Source organism: Dendrobates tinctorius, unplaced genomic scaffold (genome assembly GCF_039654945.1).
Source record: "Dendrobates tinctorius isolate UK_male_01 unplaced genomic scaffold, ASM3965494v1 ptg000300l, whole genome shotgun sequence".
NCBI lineage: Eukaryota > Metazoa > Chordata > Amphibia > Anura > Dendrobatidae > Dendrobates > Dendrobates tinctorius.
Window position 1 is genome coordinate 457,340 of NW_027361967.1, and position 16,635 is coordinate 473,974.

The following is a 16,635-nucleotide window of genomic DNA, read 5'->3' on the forward strand; positions in this document are numbered from 1 at the left end:
TCTACTTTCATAGTTTTCACATCATACATCAATAGACCATAACGATACTTAATAAACAAAAACTTAACAAGTAGGTAATCATAGTTTAAAAAATGTGAAATGCCCATGTCCTTCTGACATGTTTCAGCACATTTTGGGACAAATGGTCTCACTTTTAACAATCAATAAAATATTTTCTCTAAATTTTTGTCTCTTTTTTGCTCCAATTGTTTGCATCTCATAAAAAATAAAACTTGATGTAACATTATGCATGCAAATTGTGTTTTATGTGCGACCATGACCTATTCTAGAAGCACAGGGTCAGAATTATACTGGTGCATGGAGACAAACTGAAAATGTAAAAATTCAATGGCAAAATTGCTGTCTTTTTCTACTCATTCACATATAGTTAATGAATGTTATTAAATATGTACAGCAAAATGGAAGGCGTTTCAAATAGAAATCATGCTTCAAAAAACAGTCAAATGAAAAATTATAATATATCCCTCCAGGTGTGACACTTGACATTTGCAGAGTGTCAAACCCCCCAGAAAATGTATAGATATGGCCGAAATAGCTCAGTTGGGAGAGCGTTAGACTGAAGATCTAAAGGTCCCTGGTCCAATCCCGGGTTTCGGCAAAATGCTTTTTCTTCACCGTTTACATTTTAAGGAGATATTAAACAAAGCACATGGACTGATCATGATCAAAAGGCCTAAAAATTTTAACTATCTACAGAATACAAAATGTTAAAAATTTGAGAAACGGTAACTTTTTCCTTTTGAACACATGAATGTTTTTTAGTAATTTTTCCTCTATTTTGTTTTATTTCAGATTGACTTAGCTGTAAGAGGATTAAAAGGTAACCTGATAGCTGAAACAGACAGCACTTATCAGACACTAGCTGAATGATTATAGTCATCTTGTTTGACTTTGAAACACTGAGGCATTACTGAGACAAATGTCCTTAAAAAATATGCTGTGGACAAAGTCAAAAAGGCAAAAAACACAAGCTCCACACAGGTCCGTCATCTTTAATTTGAAATATAGGAGGTTTCTACTTTAATGGTGAGACAAAGCATCTACATATTTGACATTGCTCCAGTGAGTAGAGCCCACTTAAAAATGTATGGGTTGCTTGTCTCTGCAAGCAAAAGCTGGGCACTAAACTGGCATACTTGCAATGCTGGATGGTTCAGAGTGAAAACACCTATAGGCTGACAATAGTAATTGCAGGTGTTGATTAACTCATTGTGCAAAATAATTTCTAAAATGTGGTCACTTTGGGAGGTTTTCTGCTGTTTTGGTACTCTGCAAATTTCATCTGCAAGGTATTCCTGCGAAATCTGCATTGCAAAACCCAAATAGGGCTCTTCCTTTCAAAGCCCTGCTGTGTGGCCAAACAGTAGTTTCTGAAGAAATGTGGTGCATCACCGCATTTGTGAGAAATCTAACATTTCTAATATCCAAACAAAATAAATGGAGGTTTAAAAATTTATGCAGACGAAAAGTACGCATATAAAAAATGTTATTTATTGACTTTTTTGGGGTGGTGTGACAAGTTTTTAATCACAAGGAATGGTAACATTTCTGCTGACTAGCATGGAAGGAGTTAAGTTCCAATTGCATATCGAAGTCAGGATGGCCAAGTGGTCTAAGGCGCTGCGTTCAGGTGGCAGTCTCTGTTAAAAATTTGAGAAACGGTAACTTTTTCCTTTTGAACACATGAATGTTTTTTAGTAATTTTTCCTCTATTTTGTCGCAGTCGCAGGTCGCAGTCTCCCCTGGAGGCGTGGGTTCAAATCCCACTTCTGACATCAACATTTAATTTCAAGAAACTTTATCTTCATTTTTTGATTAGATGAGGTCAAACAAAACTTAGTAATGTGGTTTTGAAAAATTTCCTGAGAGTCTTTGGAGTGAATCTGAATTTGTCCTCTCAAAAAAGAACTCTAGGAACATCAAACAGATTTTTTGTGCATATGTCTGTTGTTCTTTTGGCACTAGAAAAATCCTTTGGACAGTCAATGAGGAGGGACTATTTCACCTCTTTGTGTTCTCTGTCCCTATTAGGGTAGGGAATCAACCTTCTACAGTGCTGTCATGAAATATATCTAGAAACGGATTTGCTGGTAAGTCTACTTTCATAGTTTTCACCTCATACATCAATAGACCATAACGATACTTAATTAACAAAAACTTAACAAGTAGGTAATCATAGTTTAAAAAATGTGAAATGCCCATGTCCTTCTGACATGTTTCAGCACATTTTGGGACAAATGGTCTCACTTTTAACAATCAATAAAATATTTTCTCTAAATTTTTGTCTCTTTTTTGCTCCAATTGTTTGCATCTCATAAAAAATAAAACTTGATGTAACATTATGCATGCAAATTGTGTTTTATGTGCGACCATGACCTATTCTAGAAGCACAGGGTCAGAATTATACTGGTGCATGGAGACAAACTGAAAATGTAAAAATTCAATGGCAAAATTGCTGTCTTTTTCTACTCATTCACAAATAGTTAATGAATGTTATTAAATATGTACAGCAAAATGGAAGGCGTTTCAAATAGAAATCATGCTTCAAAAAACAGTCAAATGAAAAATTATAATATATCCCTCCAGGTGTGACACTTGACATTTGCAGAGTGTCAAACCCCCCCAGACAATGTATAGATATGGCTGAAATAGCTCAGTTGGGAGAGCGTTAGACTGAAGATCTAAAGGTCCCGGGTTTCGGCAAAATGCTTTTTCTTCACCGTTTACATTTTAAGGAGATATTAAACAAAGCACATGGACTGATCATGATCAAAAGGCCTAAAAATCTTAACTATCTACAGAAAACAAAATGTTAAAAATTTGAGAAACGGTAACTTTTTCCTTTTGAACACATGAATGTTTTTTAGTAATTTTTCCTCTATTTTGTTTTATTTCAGATTGACTTAGCTGTAAGAGGATTAAAAGGTAACCTGATAGCTGAAACAGACAGCACTTATCAGACACTAGCTGAATGATTATAGTCAGCTTGTTTGACTTTGAAACACTGAGGCATTACTGAGACAAATGTCCTTAAAAAATATGCTGTGGACAAAGTCAAAAAGGCAAAAAACACAAGCTCCACACAGATCCGTCATCTTTAATTTGAAATATAGGAGGTTTCTACTTTAATGGTGAGACAAAGCATCTACATATTTGACATTGCTCCAGTGAGTAGAGCCCACTTAAAAATGTATGGGTTGCTTGTCTCTGGAAGCAAAAGCTGGACACTAAACTGGCATACTTGCAATGCTGGATGGTTCAGAGTGAAAACACCTATAGGCTGACAATAGTAATTGCAGGTGTTGATTAACTCATTGTGCAAAATAATTTCTAAAATGTGGTCACTTTGGGAGGTTTTCTGCTGTTTTGGTACTCTGCAAATTTCATCTGCAAGGTATTCCTGCAAAATCTGCATTGCAAAACCCAAATAGGGGTCTTCCTTTCAAAGCCCTGCTGTGTGGCCAAACAGTAGTTTCTGAAGAAATGTGGTGCATCACCGCATTTGTGAGAAATCTAACATTTCTAATATCCAAACAAAATAAATGGAGGTTTAAAAATTAATGCAGACGAAGAAAAGTACGCATATAAAAAATGTTATTTATTGACTTTTTTGGGGTGGTGTGACAAGTTTTTAATCACAAGGAATGGTAACATTTCTGCTGACTAGCATGGAAGGAGTTAAGTTCCAATTGCATATCGAAGTCAGGATGGCCGAGCGGTCTAAGGCGCTGCGTGTCTCCTCTGGAGGAGTGGGTTCAAATCCCACTTCTGACATCAACATTTAATTTCAAGAAACTTTATCTTCATTTATTGATTAGATGAGGTCAAACAAAACTTAGTAATGTGGTTTTGAAAAATTTCCTGAGAGTCTTTGGAGTGAATCTGAATTTGTCCTCTCAAAAAAGAACTCTAGGAACATCAAACAGATTTTTTGTGCATATGTCTGTTGTTCTTTTGGCACTAGAAAAATCCTTTGGACAGTCAATGAGGAGGGACTATTTTACCTCTTTGTGTTCTCTGTCCCTATTAGGTTAGGGAATCAACCTTCTACAGTGCTGTCATGAAATATATCTAGAAACGGATTTGCTGGTAAGTCTACTTTCATAGTTTTCACATCATACATCAATAGACCATAACGATACTTAATAAACAAAAACTTAACAAGTAGGTAATCATAGTTTAAAAAATGTGAAATGCCCATGTCCTTCTGACATGTTTCAGCACATTTTGGGACAAATGGTCTCACTTTTAACATTAACAATCAATAAAATATTTTCTCTAAATTTTTGTCTCTTTTTTGCTCCAATTGTTTGCATCTCATAAAAAATAAAACTTGATGTAACATTATGCATGCAAATTGTGTTTTATGTGCGACCATGACCTATTCTAGAAGCACAGGGTCAGAATTATACTGGTGCATGGAGACAAACTGAAAATGTAAAAATTCAATAGCAAAATTGCTGTCTTTTTCTACTCAATCACAAATAGTTAATGAATGTTATTAAATATGTACAGCAAAATGGAAGGCGTTTCAAATAGAAATCATGCTTCAAAAAACAGTCAAATGAAAAATTATAATATATCCCTCCAGGTGTGACACTTGACATTTGCAGAGTGTCAAACCCCCCAGACAATGTATAGATATGGCTGAAATATCTCAGTTGGGAGAGCGTTAGACTGAAGATCTAAAGGTCCCGGGTTTCGGCAAAATGCTTTTTCTTCACCGTTTACATTTTAAGGAGATATTAAACAAAGCACATGGACTGATCATGATCAAAAGGCCTAAAAATCTTAACTATCTACAGAAAACAAAATGTTAAAAATTTGAGAAACGGTAACTTTTTCCTTTTGAACACATGAATGTTTTTTAGTAATTTTTCCTCTATTTTGTTTTATTTCAGATTGACTTAGCTGTAAGAGGATTAAAAGGTAACCTGATAGCTGAAACAGACAGCACTTATCAGACACTAGCTGAATGATTATAGTCATCTTGTTTGACTTTGAAACACTGAGGCATTACTGAGACAAATGTCCTTAAAAAATATGCTGTGGACAAAGTCAAAAAGGCAAAAAACACAAGCTCCACACAGATCCGTCATCTTTAATTTGAAATATAGGAGGTTTCTACTTTAATGGTGAGACAAAGCATCTACATATTTGACATTGCTCCAGTGAGTAGAGCCCACTTAAAAATGTATGGGTTGCTTGTCTCTGGAAGCAAAAGCTGGACACTAAACTGGCATACTTGCAATGCTGGATGGTTCAGAGTGAAAACACCTATAGGCTGACAATAGTAATTGCAGGTGTTGATTAACTCATTGTGCAAAATAATTTCTAAAATGTGATCACTTTGGGAGGTTTTCTGCTGTTTTGGTACTCTGCAAATTTCATCTGCAAGGTATTCCTGCAAAATCTGCATTGCAAAACCCAAATAGGGCTCTTCCTTTCAAAGCCCTGCTGTGTGGCCAAACAGTAGTTTCTGAAGAAATGTGGTGCATCACCGCATTTGTGAGAAATCTAACATTTCTAATATCCAAACAAAATAAATGGAGGTTTAAAAATTAATGCAGACGAAGAAAAGTACGCATATAAAAAATGTTATTTATTGACTTTTTTGGGGTGGTGTGACAAGTTTTTAATCACAAGGAATGGTAACATTTCTGCTGTCTAGCATGGAAGGAGTTAAGTTCCTATTGCACATTAAAGTCAGGATGGCCGAGCGGTCTAAGGCGCTGCGTTCAGTTTGCAGTTTCCCCTGGAGGCGTGGGTTCAAATCCCACTTCTGACATCAACATTTAATTTCAAGAAACTTTATCTTCATTTATTGATGAGATGAGGTCAAACAAAACTTAGTAATGTGGTTTTGAAAAATTTCCTGAGAGTCTTTGGAGTGAATCTGAATTTGTCCTCTCAAAAAAGAACATCAAACAGATTTTTTGTGCATATGTCTGTTGTTCTTTTGGCACTAGAAAAATCCTTTGGACAGTCAATGAGGAGGGACTATTTCACCTCTTTGTGTTCTCTGTCCCTATTAGGGTAGGGAATCAACCTTCTACAGTGCTGTCATGAAATATATCTAGAAACGGATTTGCTGGTAAGTCTACTTTCAAAGTTTTCACCTCATACATCAATAGACCATAACGATACTTAATAAACAAAAACTTAACAAGTAGGTAATCATAGTTTAAAAAATGTGAAATGCCCATGTCCTTCTGACATGTTTCAGCACATTTTGGGACAAATGGTCTCACTTTTAACATTAACAATCAATAAAATATTTTCTCTAAATTTTTGTCTCCTTTTTGCTCCAATTGTTTGCATCTCATAAAAAATAAAACTTGATGTAACATTATGCATGCAAATTGTGTTTTATGTGCGACCATGACCTATTCTAGAAGCACAGGGTCAGAATTATACTGGTGCATGGAGACAAACTGAAAATGTAAAAATTCAATGGCAAAATTGCTGTCTTTTTCTACTCATTCACAAATAGTTAATGAATGTTATTAAATATGTACAGCAAAATGGAAGGCGTTTCAAATAGAAATCATGCTTCAAAAAACAGTCAAATGAAAAATTATAACATATCCCTCCAGGTGTGACACTTGACATTTGCAGAGTGTCAAACCCCCCAGAAAATGTATAGATATGGCTGAAATAGCTCAGTTGGGAGAGCGTTAGACTGAAGATCTAAAGGTCCCTGGTCCAATCCCGGGTTTCGGCAAAATGCTTTTTCTTCACCGTTTACATTTTAAGGAGATATTAAACAAAGCACATGGACAGATCATGATCAAAAGGCCTAAAAATCTTAACTATCTACAGAAAACAAAATGTTAAACATTTGAGAAACGGTAACTGTTTCCTTTTGAACACATGAATATTTTTTAGTAATTTTTCCTCTATTTTGTTTTATTTCAGATTGACTTAGCTGTAAGAGGATTAAAAGGTAACCTGATAGCTGAAACAGACAGCACTTATCAGACACTAGCTGAATGATTATAGTCAGCTTGTTTGACTATGAAACACTGAGGCATTACTGAGACAAATGTCCTTAAAAAATATGCTGTGGACAAAGTCAAAAAGGCAAAAAACACAAGCTCCACACAGGTCCGTCATCTTTAATTTGAAATATAGGAGGTTTCTACTTTAATGGTGAGACAAAGCATCTACATATTTGACATTGCTCCAGTGAGTAGAGCCCACTTAAAAATGTATGGGTTGCTTGTCTCTGCAAGCAAAAGCTGGGCACTAAACTGGCATACTTGCAATGCTGGATGGTTCAGAGTGAAAACACCTATAGGCTGACAATAGTAATTGCAGGTGTTGATTAACTCATTGTGCAAAATAATTTCTAAAATGTGGTCACTTTGGGAGGTTTTCTGCTGTTTTGGTACTCTGCAAATTTCATCTGCAAGGTATTCCTGCAAAATCTGCATTGCAAAACCCAAATAGGGCTCTTCCTTTCAAAGCCCTGCTGTGTGGCCAAACAGTAGTTTCTGAAGAAATGTGGTGCATCACCGCATTTGTGAGAAATCTAACATTTCTAATATCCAAACAAAATAAATGGAGGTTTAAAAATTAATGCAGACGAAAAGTACGCATATAAAAAATGTTATTTATTGACTTTTTTGGGGTGGTGTGACAAGTTTTTAATCACAAGGAATGGTAACATTTCTGCTGACTAGCATGGAAGGAGTTAAGTTCCAATTGCATATCAAAGTCAGGATGGCCGAGCGGTCTAAATCCCACTTCTGACATCAACATTTAATTTCAAGAAACTTTATCTTCATTTATTGATTAGATGAGGTCAAACAAAACTTAGTAATGTGGTTTTGAAAAATTTCCTGAGAGTCTTTGGAGTGAATCTGAATTTGTCCTCTCAAAAAAGAACTCTAGGAACATCAAACAGATTTTTTGTGCATATGTCTGTTGTTCTTTTGGCACTAGAAAAATCCTTTGGACAGTCATTGAGGAGGGACTATTTCACCTCTTTGTGTTCTCTGTCCCTATTAGGGTAGGGAATCAACCTTCTACAGTGCTGTCATGAAATATATCTAGAAACGGATTTGCTGGTAAGTCTACTTTCATAGTTTTCACCTCATACATCAATAGACCATAACGATACTTAATAAACAAAAACTTAACAAGTAGGTAATCATAGTTTAAAAAATGTGAAATGCCCATGTCCTTCTGACATGTTTCAGCACATTTTGGGACAAATGGTCTCACTTTTAACATTAACAATCAATAAAATATTTTCTCTAAATTTTTGTCTCCTTTTTGCTCCAATTGTTTGCATCTCATAAAAAATAAAACTTGATGTAACATTATGCATGCAAATTGTGTTTTATGTGCGACCATGACCTATTCTAGAAGCACAGGGTCAGAATTATACTGGTGCATGGAGACAAACTGAAAATGTAAAAATTCAATGGCAAAATTGCTGTCTTTTTCTACTCATTCACAAATAGTTAATGAATGTTATTAAATATGTACAGCAAAATGGAAGGCGTTTCAAATAGAAATCATGCTTCAAAAAACAGTCAAATGAAAAATTATAACATATCCCTCCAGGTGTGACACTTGACATTTGCAGAGTGTCAAACCCCCCAGAAAATGTATAGATATGGCCGAAATAGCTCAGTTGGGAGAGCGTTAGACTGAAGATCTAAAGGTCCCTGGTCCAATCCCGGGTTTCGGCAAAATGCTTTTTCTTCACCGTTTACATTTTAAGGAGATATTAAACAAAGCACATGGACAGATCATGATCAAAAGGCCTAAAAATCTTAACTATCTACAGAAAAGAAAATGTTAAACATTTGAGAAACGGTAACTGTTTCCTTTTGAACACATGAATATTTTTTAGTAATTTTTCCTCTATTTTGTTTTATTTCAGATTGACTTAGCTGTAAGAGGATTAAAAGGTAACCTGATAGCTGAAACAGACAGCACTTATCAGACACTAGCTGAATGATTATAGTCAGCTTGTTTGACTATGAAACACTGAGGCATTACTGAGACAAATGTCCTTAAAAAATATGCTGTGGACAAAGTCAAAAAGGCAAAAAACACAAGCTCCACACAGGTCCGTCATCTTTAATTTGAAATATAGGAGGTTTCTACTTTAATGGTGAGACAAAGCATCTACATATTTGACATTGCTCCAGTGAGTAGAGCCCACTTAAAAATGTATGGGTTGCTTGTCTCTGCAAGCAAAAGCTGGGCACTAAACTGGCATTCTTGCAATGCTGGATGGTTCAGAGTGAAAACACCTATAGGCTGACAATAGTAATTGCAGGTGTTGATTAACTCATTGTGCAAAATAATTTCTAAAATGTGGTCACTTTGGGAGGTTTTCTGCTGTTTTGGTACTCTGCAAATTTCATCTGCAAGGTATTCCTGCAAAATCTGCATTGCAAAACCCAAATAGGGCTCTTCCTTTCAAAGCCCTGCTGTGTGGCCAAACAGTAGTTTCTGAAGAAATGTGGTGCATCACCGCATTTGTGAGAAATCTAACATTTCTAATATCCAAACAAAATAAATGGAGGTTTAAAAATTAATGCAGACGAAAAGTACGCATATAAAAAATGTTATTTATTGACTTTTTTGGGTTGGTGTGACAAGTTTTTAATCACAAGGAATGGTAACATTTCTGCTGACTAGCATGGAAGGAGTTAAGTTCCAATTGCATATCAAAGTCAGGATGGCCGAGCGGTCTAAATCCCACTTCTGACATCAACATTTAATTTCAAGAAACTTTATCTTCATTTATTGATTAGATGAGGTCAAACAAAACTTAGTAATGTGGTTTTGAAAAATTTCCTGAGAGTCTTTGGAGTGAATCTGAATTTGTCCTCTCAAAAAAGAACTCTAGGAACATCAAACAGATTTTTTGTGCATATGTCTGTTGTTCTTTTGGCACTAGAAAAATCCTTTGGACAGTCATTGAGGAGGGACTATTTCACCTCTTTGTGTTCTCTGTCCCTATTAGGGTAGGGAATCAACCTTCTACAGTGCTGTCATGAAATATATCTAGAAACAGATTTGCTGGTAAGTCTACTTTCATAGTTTTCACCTCATACATCAATAGACCATAACGATACTTAATAAACAAAAACTTAACAAGTAGGTAATCATAGTTTAAAAAATGTGAAATGCCCATGTCCTTCTGACATGTTTCAGCACATTTTGGGACAAATGGTCTCACTTTTAACATTAACAATCAATAAAATATTTTCTCTAAATTTTTGTCTCCTTTTTGCTCCAATTGTTTGCATCTCATAAAAAATAAAACTTGATGTAACATTATGCATGCAAATTGTGTTTTATGTGCGACCATGACCTATTCTAGAAGCACAGGGTCAGAATTATACTGGTGCATGGAGACAAACTGAAAATGTAAAAATTCAATGGCAAAATTGCTGTCTTTTTCTACTCATTCACAAATAGTTAATGAATGTTATTAAATATGTACAGCAAAATGGAAGGCGTTTCAAATAGAAATCATGCTTCAAAAAACAGTCAAATGAAAAATTATAACATATCCCTCCAGGTGTGACACTTGACATTTGCAGAGTGTCAAACCCCCCAGAAAATGTATAGATATGGCCGAAATAGCTCAGTTGGGAGAGCGTTAGACTGAAGATCTAAAGGTCCCTGGTCCAATCCCGGGTTTCAGCAAAATGCTTTTTCTTCACCGTTTACATTTTAAGGAGATATTAAACAAAGCACATGGACAGATCATGATCAAAAGGCCTAAAAATCTTAACTATCTACAGAAAACAAAATGTTAAACATTTGAGAAACGGTAACTGTTTCCTTTTGAACACATGAATATTTTTTAGTAATTTTTCCTCTATTTTGTTTTATTTCAGATTGACTTAGCTGTAAGAGGATTAAAAGGTAACCTGATAGCTGAAACAGACAGCACTTATCAGACACTAGCTGAATGATTATAGTCAGCTTGTTTGACTATGAAACACTGAGGCATTACTGAGACAAATGTCCTTAAAAAATATGCTGTGGACAAAGTCAAAAAGGCAAAAAACACAAGCTCCACACAGGTCCGTCATCTTTAATTTGAAATATAGGAGGTTTCTACTTTAATGGTGAGACAAAGCATCTACATATTTGACATTGCTCCAGTGAGTAGAGCCCACTTAAAAATGTATGGGTTGCTTGTCTCTGCAAGCAAAAGCTGGGCACTAAACTGGCATACTTGCAATGCTGGATGGTTCAGAGTGAAAACATCTATAGGCTGACAATAGTAATTGCAGGTGTTGATTAACTCATTGTGCAAAATAATTTCTAAAATGTGGTCACTTTGGGAGGTTTTCTGCTGTTTTGGTACTCTGCAAATTTCATCTGCAAGGTATTCCTGCAAAATCTGCATTGCAAAACCCAAATAGGGCTCTTCCTTTCAAAGCCCTGCTGTGTGGCCAAACAGTAGTTTCTGAAGAAATGTGGTGCATCACCGCATTTGTGAGAAATCTAACATTTCTAATATCCAAACAAAATAAATGGAGGTTTAAAAATTAATGCAGACGAAAAGTACGCATATAAAAAATGTTATTTATTGACTTTTTTGGGGTGGTGTGACAAGTTTTTAATCACAAGGAATGGTAACATTTCTGCTGACTAGCATGGAAGGAGTTAAGTTCCAATTGCATATCAAAGTCAGGATGGCCGAGCGGTCTAAATCCCACTTCTGACATCAACATTTAATTTCAAGAAACTTTATCTTCATTTATTGATTAGATGAGGTCAAACAAAACTTAGTAATGTGGTTTTGAAAAATTTCCTGAGAGTCTTTGGAGTGAATCTGAATTTGTCCTCTCAAAAAAGAACTCTAGGAACATCAAACAGATTTTTTGTGCATATGTCTGTTGTTCTTTTGGCACTAGAAAAATCCTTTGGACAGTCATTGAGGAGGGACTATTTCACCTCTTTGTGTTCTCTGTCCCTATTAGGGTAGGGAATCAACCTTCTACAGTGCTGTCATGAAATATATCTAGAAACGGATTTGCTGGTAAGTCTACTTTCATAGTTTTCACCTCATACATCAATAGACCATAACGATACTTAATAAACAAAAACTTAACAAGTAGGTAATCATAGTTTAAAAAATGTGAAATGCCCATGTCCTTCTGACATGTTTCAGCACATTTTGGGACAAATGGTCTCACTTTTAACATTAACAATCAATAAAATATTTTCTCTAAATTTTTGTCTCCTTTTTGCTCCAATTGTTTGCATCTCATAAAAAATAAAACTTGATGTAACATTATGCATGCAAATTGTGTTTTATGTGCGACCATGACCTATTCTAGAAGCACAGGGTCAGAATTATACTGGTGCATGGCGACAAACTGAAAATGTAAAAATTCAATGGCAAAATTGCTGTCTTTTTCTACTCATCCACAAATAGTTAATGAATGTTATTAAATATGTACAGCAAAATGGAAGGCGTTTCAAATAGAAATCATGCTTCAAAAAACAGTCAAATGAAAAATTATAACATATCCCTCCAGGTGTGACACTTGACATTTGCAGAGTGTCAAACCCCCCAGAAAATGTATAGATATGGCTGAAATAGCTCAGTTGGGAGAGTGTTAGACTGAAGATCTAAAGGTCCCTGGTCCAATCCCGGGTTTCGGCAAAATGCTTTTTCTTCACCGTTTACATTTTAAGGAGATATTAAACAAAGCACATGGACAGATCATGATCAAAAGGCCTAAAAATCTTAACTATCTACAGAAAAGAAAATGTTAAACATTTGAGAAACGGTAACTGTTTCCTTTTGAACACATGAATATTTTTTAGTAATTTTTCCTCTATTTTGTTTTATTTCAGATTGACTTAGCTGTAAGAGGATTAAAAGGTAACCTGATAGCTGAAACAGACAGCACTTATCAGACACTAGCTGAATGATTATAGTCAGCTTGTTTGACTATGAAACACTGAGGCATTACTGAGACAAATGTCCTTAAAAAATATGCTGTGGACAAAGTCAAAAAGGCAAAAAACACAAGCTCCACACAGGTCCGTCATCTTTAATTTGAAATATAGGAGGTTTCTACTTTAATGGTGAGACAAAGCATCTACATATTTGACATTGCTCCAGTGAGTAGAGCCCACTTAAAAATGTATGGGTTGCTTGTCTCTGCAAGCAAAAGCTGGGCACTAAACTGGCATTCTTGCAATGCTGGATGGTTCAGAGTGAAAACACCTATAGGCTGACAATAGTAATTGCAGGTGTTGATTAACTCATTGTGCAAAATAATTTCTAAAATGTGGTCACTTTGGGAGGTTTTCTGCTGTTTTGGTACTCTGCAAATTTCATCTGCAAGGTATTCCTGCAAAATCTGCATTGCAAAACCCAAATAGGGCTCTTCCTTTCAAAGCCCTGCTGTGTGGCCAAACAGTAGTTTCTGAAGAAATGTGGTGCATCACCGCATTTGTGAGAAATCTAACATTTCTAATATCCAAACAAAATAAATGGAGGTTTAAAAATTAATGCAGACGAAAAGTACGCATATAAAAAATGTTATTTATTGACTTTTTTGGGTTGGTGTGACAAGTTTTTAATCACAAGGAATGGTAACATTTCTGCTGACTAGCATGGAAGGAGTTAAGTTCCAATTGCATATCAAAGTCAGGATGGCCGAGCGGTCTAAATCCCACTTCTGACATCAACATTTAATTTCAAGAAACTTTATCTTCATTTATTGATTAGATGAGGTCAAACAAAACTTAGTAATGTGGTTTTGAAAAATTTCCTGAGAGTCTTTGGAGTGAATCTGAATTTGTCCTCTCAAAAAAGAACTCTAGGAACATCAAACAGATTTTTTGTGCATATGTCTGTTGTTCTTTTGGCACTAGAAAAATCCTTTGGACAGTCATTGAGGAGGGACTATTTCACCTCTTTGTGTTCTCTGTCCCTATTAGGGTAGGGAATCAACCTTCTACAGTGCTGTCATGAAATATATCTAGAAACAGATTTGCTGGTAAGTCTACTTTCATAGTTTTCACCTCATACATCAATAGACCATAACGATACTTAATAAACAAAAACTTAACAAGTAGGTAATCATAGTTTAAAAAATGTGAAATGCCCATGTCCTTCTGACATGTTTCAGCACATTTTGGGACAAATGGTCTCACTTTTAACATTAACAATCAATAAAATATTTTCTCTAAATTTTTGTCTCCTTTTTGCTCCAATTGTTTGCATCTCATAAAAAATAAAACTTGATGTAACATTATGCATGCAAATTGTGTTTTATGTGCGACCATGACCTATTCTAGAAGCACAGGGTCAGAATTATACTGGTGCATGGAGACAAACTGAAAATGTAAAAATTCAATGGCAAAATTGCTGTCTTTTTCTACTCATTCACAAATAGTTAATGAATGTTATTAAATATGTACAGCAAAATGGAAGGCGTTTCAAATAGAAATCATGCTTCAAAAAACAGTCAAATGAAAAATTATAACATATCCCTCCAGGTGTGACACTTGACATTTGCAGAGTGTCAAACCCCCCAGAAAATGTATAGATATGGCCGAAATAGCTCAGTTGGGAGAGCGTTAGACTGAAGATCTAAAGGTCCCTGGTCCAATCCCGGGTTTCAGCAAAATGCTTTTTCTTCACCGTTTACATTTTAAGGAGATATTAAACAAAGCACATGGACAGATCATGATCAAAAGGCCTAAAAATCTTAACTATCTACAGAAAACAAAATGTTAAACATTTGAGAAACGGTAACTGTTTCCTTTTGAACACATGAATATTTTTTAGTAATTTTTCCTCTATTTTGTTTTATTTCAGATTGACTTAGCTGTAAGAGGATTAAAAGGTAACCTGATAGCTGAAACAGACAGCACTTATCAGACACTAGCTGAATGATTATAGTCAGCTTGTTTGACTATGAAACACTGAGGCATTACTGAGACAAATGTCCTTAAAAAATATGCTGTGGACAAAGTCAAAAAGGCAAAAAACACAAGCTCCACACAGGTCCGTCATCTTTAATTTGAAATATAGGAGGTTTCTACTTTAATGGTGAGACAAAGCATCTACATATTTGACATTGCTCCAGTGAGTAGAGCCCACTTAAAAATGTATGGGTTGCTTGTCTCTGCAAGCAAAAGCTGGGCACTAAACTGGCATACTTGCAATGCTGGATGGTTCAGAGTGAAAACATCTATAGGCTGACAATAGTAATTGCAGGTGTTGATTAACTCATTGTGCAAAATAATTTCTAAAATGTGGTCACTTTGGGAGGTTTTCTGCTGTTTTGGTACTCTGCAAATTTCATCTGCAAGGTATTCCTGCAAAATCTGCATTGCAAAACCCAAATAGGGCTCTTCCTTTCAAAGCCCTGCTGTGTGGCCAAACAGTAGTTTCTGAAGAAATGTGGTGCATCACCGCATTTGTGAGAAATCTAACATTTCTAATATCCAAACAAAATAAATGGAGGTTTAAAAATTAATGCAGACGAAAAGTACGCATATAAAAAATGTTATTTATTGACTTTTTTGGGGTGGTGTGACAAGTTTTTAATCACAAGGAATGGTAACATTTCTGCTGACTAGCATGGAAGGAGTTAAGTTCCAATTGCATATCAAAGTCAGGATGGCCGAGCGGTCTAAATCCCACTTCTGACATCAACATTTAATTTCAAGAAACTTTATCTTCATTTATTGATTAGATGAGGTCAAACAAAACTTAGTAATGTGGTTTTGAAAAATTTCCTGAGAGTCTTTGGAGTGAATCTGAATTTGTCCTCTCAAAAAAGAACTCTAGGAACATCAAACAGATTTTTTGTGCATATGTCTGTTGTTCTTTTGGCACTAGAAAAATCCTTTGGACAGTCATTGAGGAGGGACTATTTCACCTCTTTGTGTTCTCTGTCCCTATTAGGGTAGGGAATCAACCTTCTACAGTGCTGTCATGAAATATATCTAGAAACGGATTTGCTGGTAAGTCTACTTTCATAGTTTTCACCTCATACATCAATAGACCATAACGATACTTAATAAACAAAAACTTAACAAGTAGGTAATCATAGTTTAAAAAATGTGAAATGCCCATGTCCTTCTGACATGTTTCAGCACATTTTGGGACAAATGGTCTCACTTTTAACATTAACAATCAATAAAATATTTTCTCTAAATTTTTGTCTCCTTTTTGCTCCAATTGTTTGCATCTCATAAAAAATAAAACTTGATGTAACATTATGCATGCAAATTGTGTTTTATGTGCGACCATGACCTATTCTAGAAGCACAGGGTCAGAATTATACTGGTGCATGGAGACAAACTGAAAATGTAAAAATTCAATGGCAAAATTGCTGTCTTTTTCTACTCATTCACAAATAGTTAATGAATGTTATTAAATATGTACAGCAAAATGGAAGGCGTTTCAAATAGAAATCATGCTTCAAAAAACAGTCAAATGAAAAATTATAACATATCCCTCCAGGTGTGACACTTGACATTTGCAGAGTGTCAAACCCCCCAGAAAATGTATAGATATGGCCGAAATAGCTCAGTTGGGAGAGCGTTAGACTGAAGATCTAAAGGTCCCTGGTCCAATCCCGGGTTTCGGCA

The 16,635-nt window shown here is 35.4% G+C and overlaps 3 non-coding genes across 3 annotated transcripts; all 3 read left to right on the top strand.

Moving 5' to 3' along the window:
- Positions 1-546: 546 nt before the first annotated feature.
- On the top strand, positions 547-619 carry TRNAF-GAA (transfer RNA phenylalanine (anticodon GAA)). The gene has a single exon. It is a non-coding gene; the product is annotated as a tRNA-Phe (tRNA).
- An 8,031-nt stretch (positions 620-8,650) lies between these two features.
- TRNAF-GAA (transfer RNA phenylalanine (anticodon GAA)) lies at positions 8,651-8,723 on the top strand. Its single transcript has one exon. It is a non-coding gene; the product is annotated as a tRNA-Phe (tRNA).
- A 7,839-nt stretch (positions 8,724-16,562) lies between these two features.
- TRNAF-GAA (transfer RNA phenylalanine (anticodon GAA)) lies at positions 16,563-16,635 on the top strand. Its single transcript has one exon. It is a non-coding gene; the product is annotated as a tRNA-Phe (tRNA).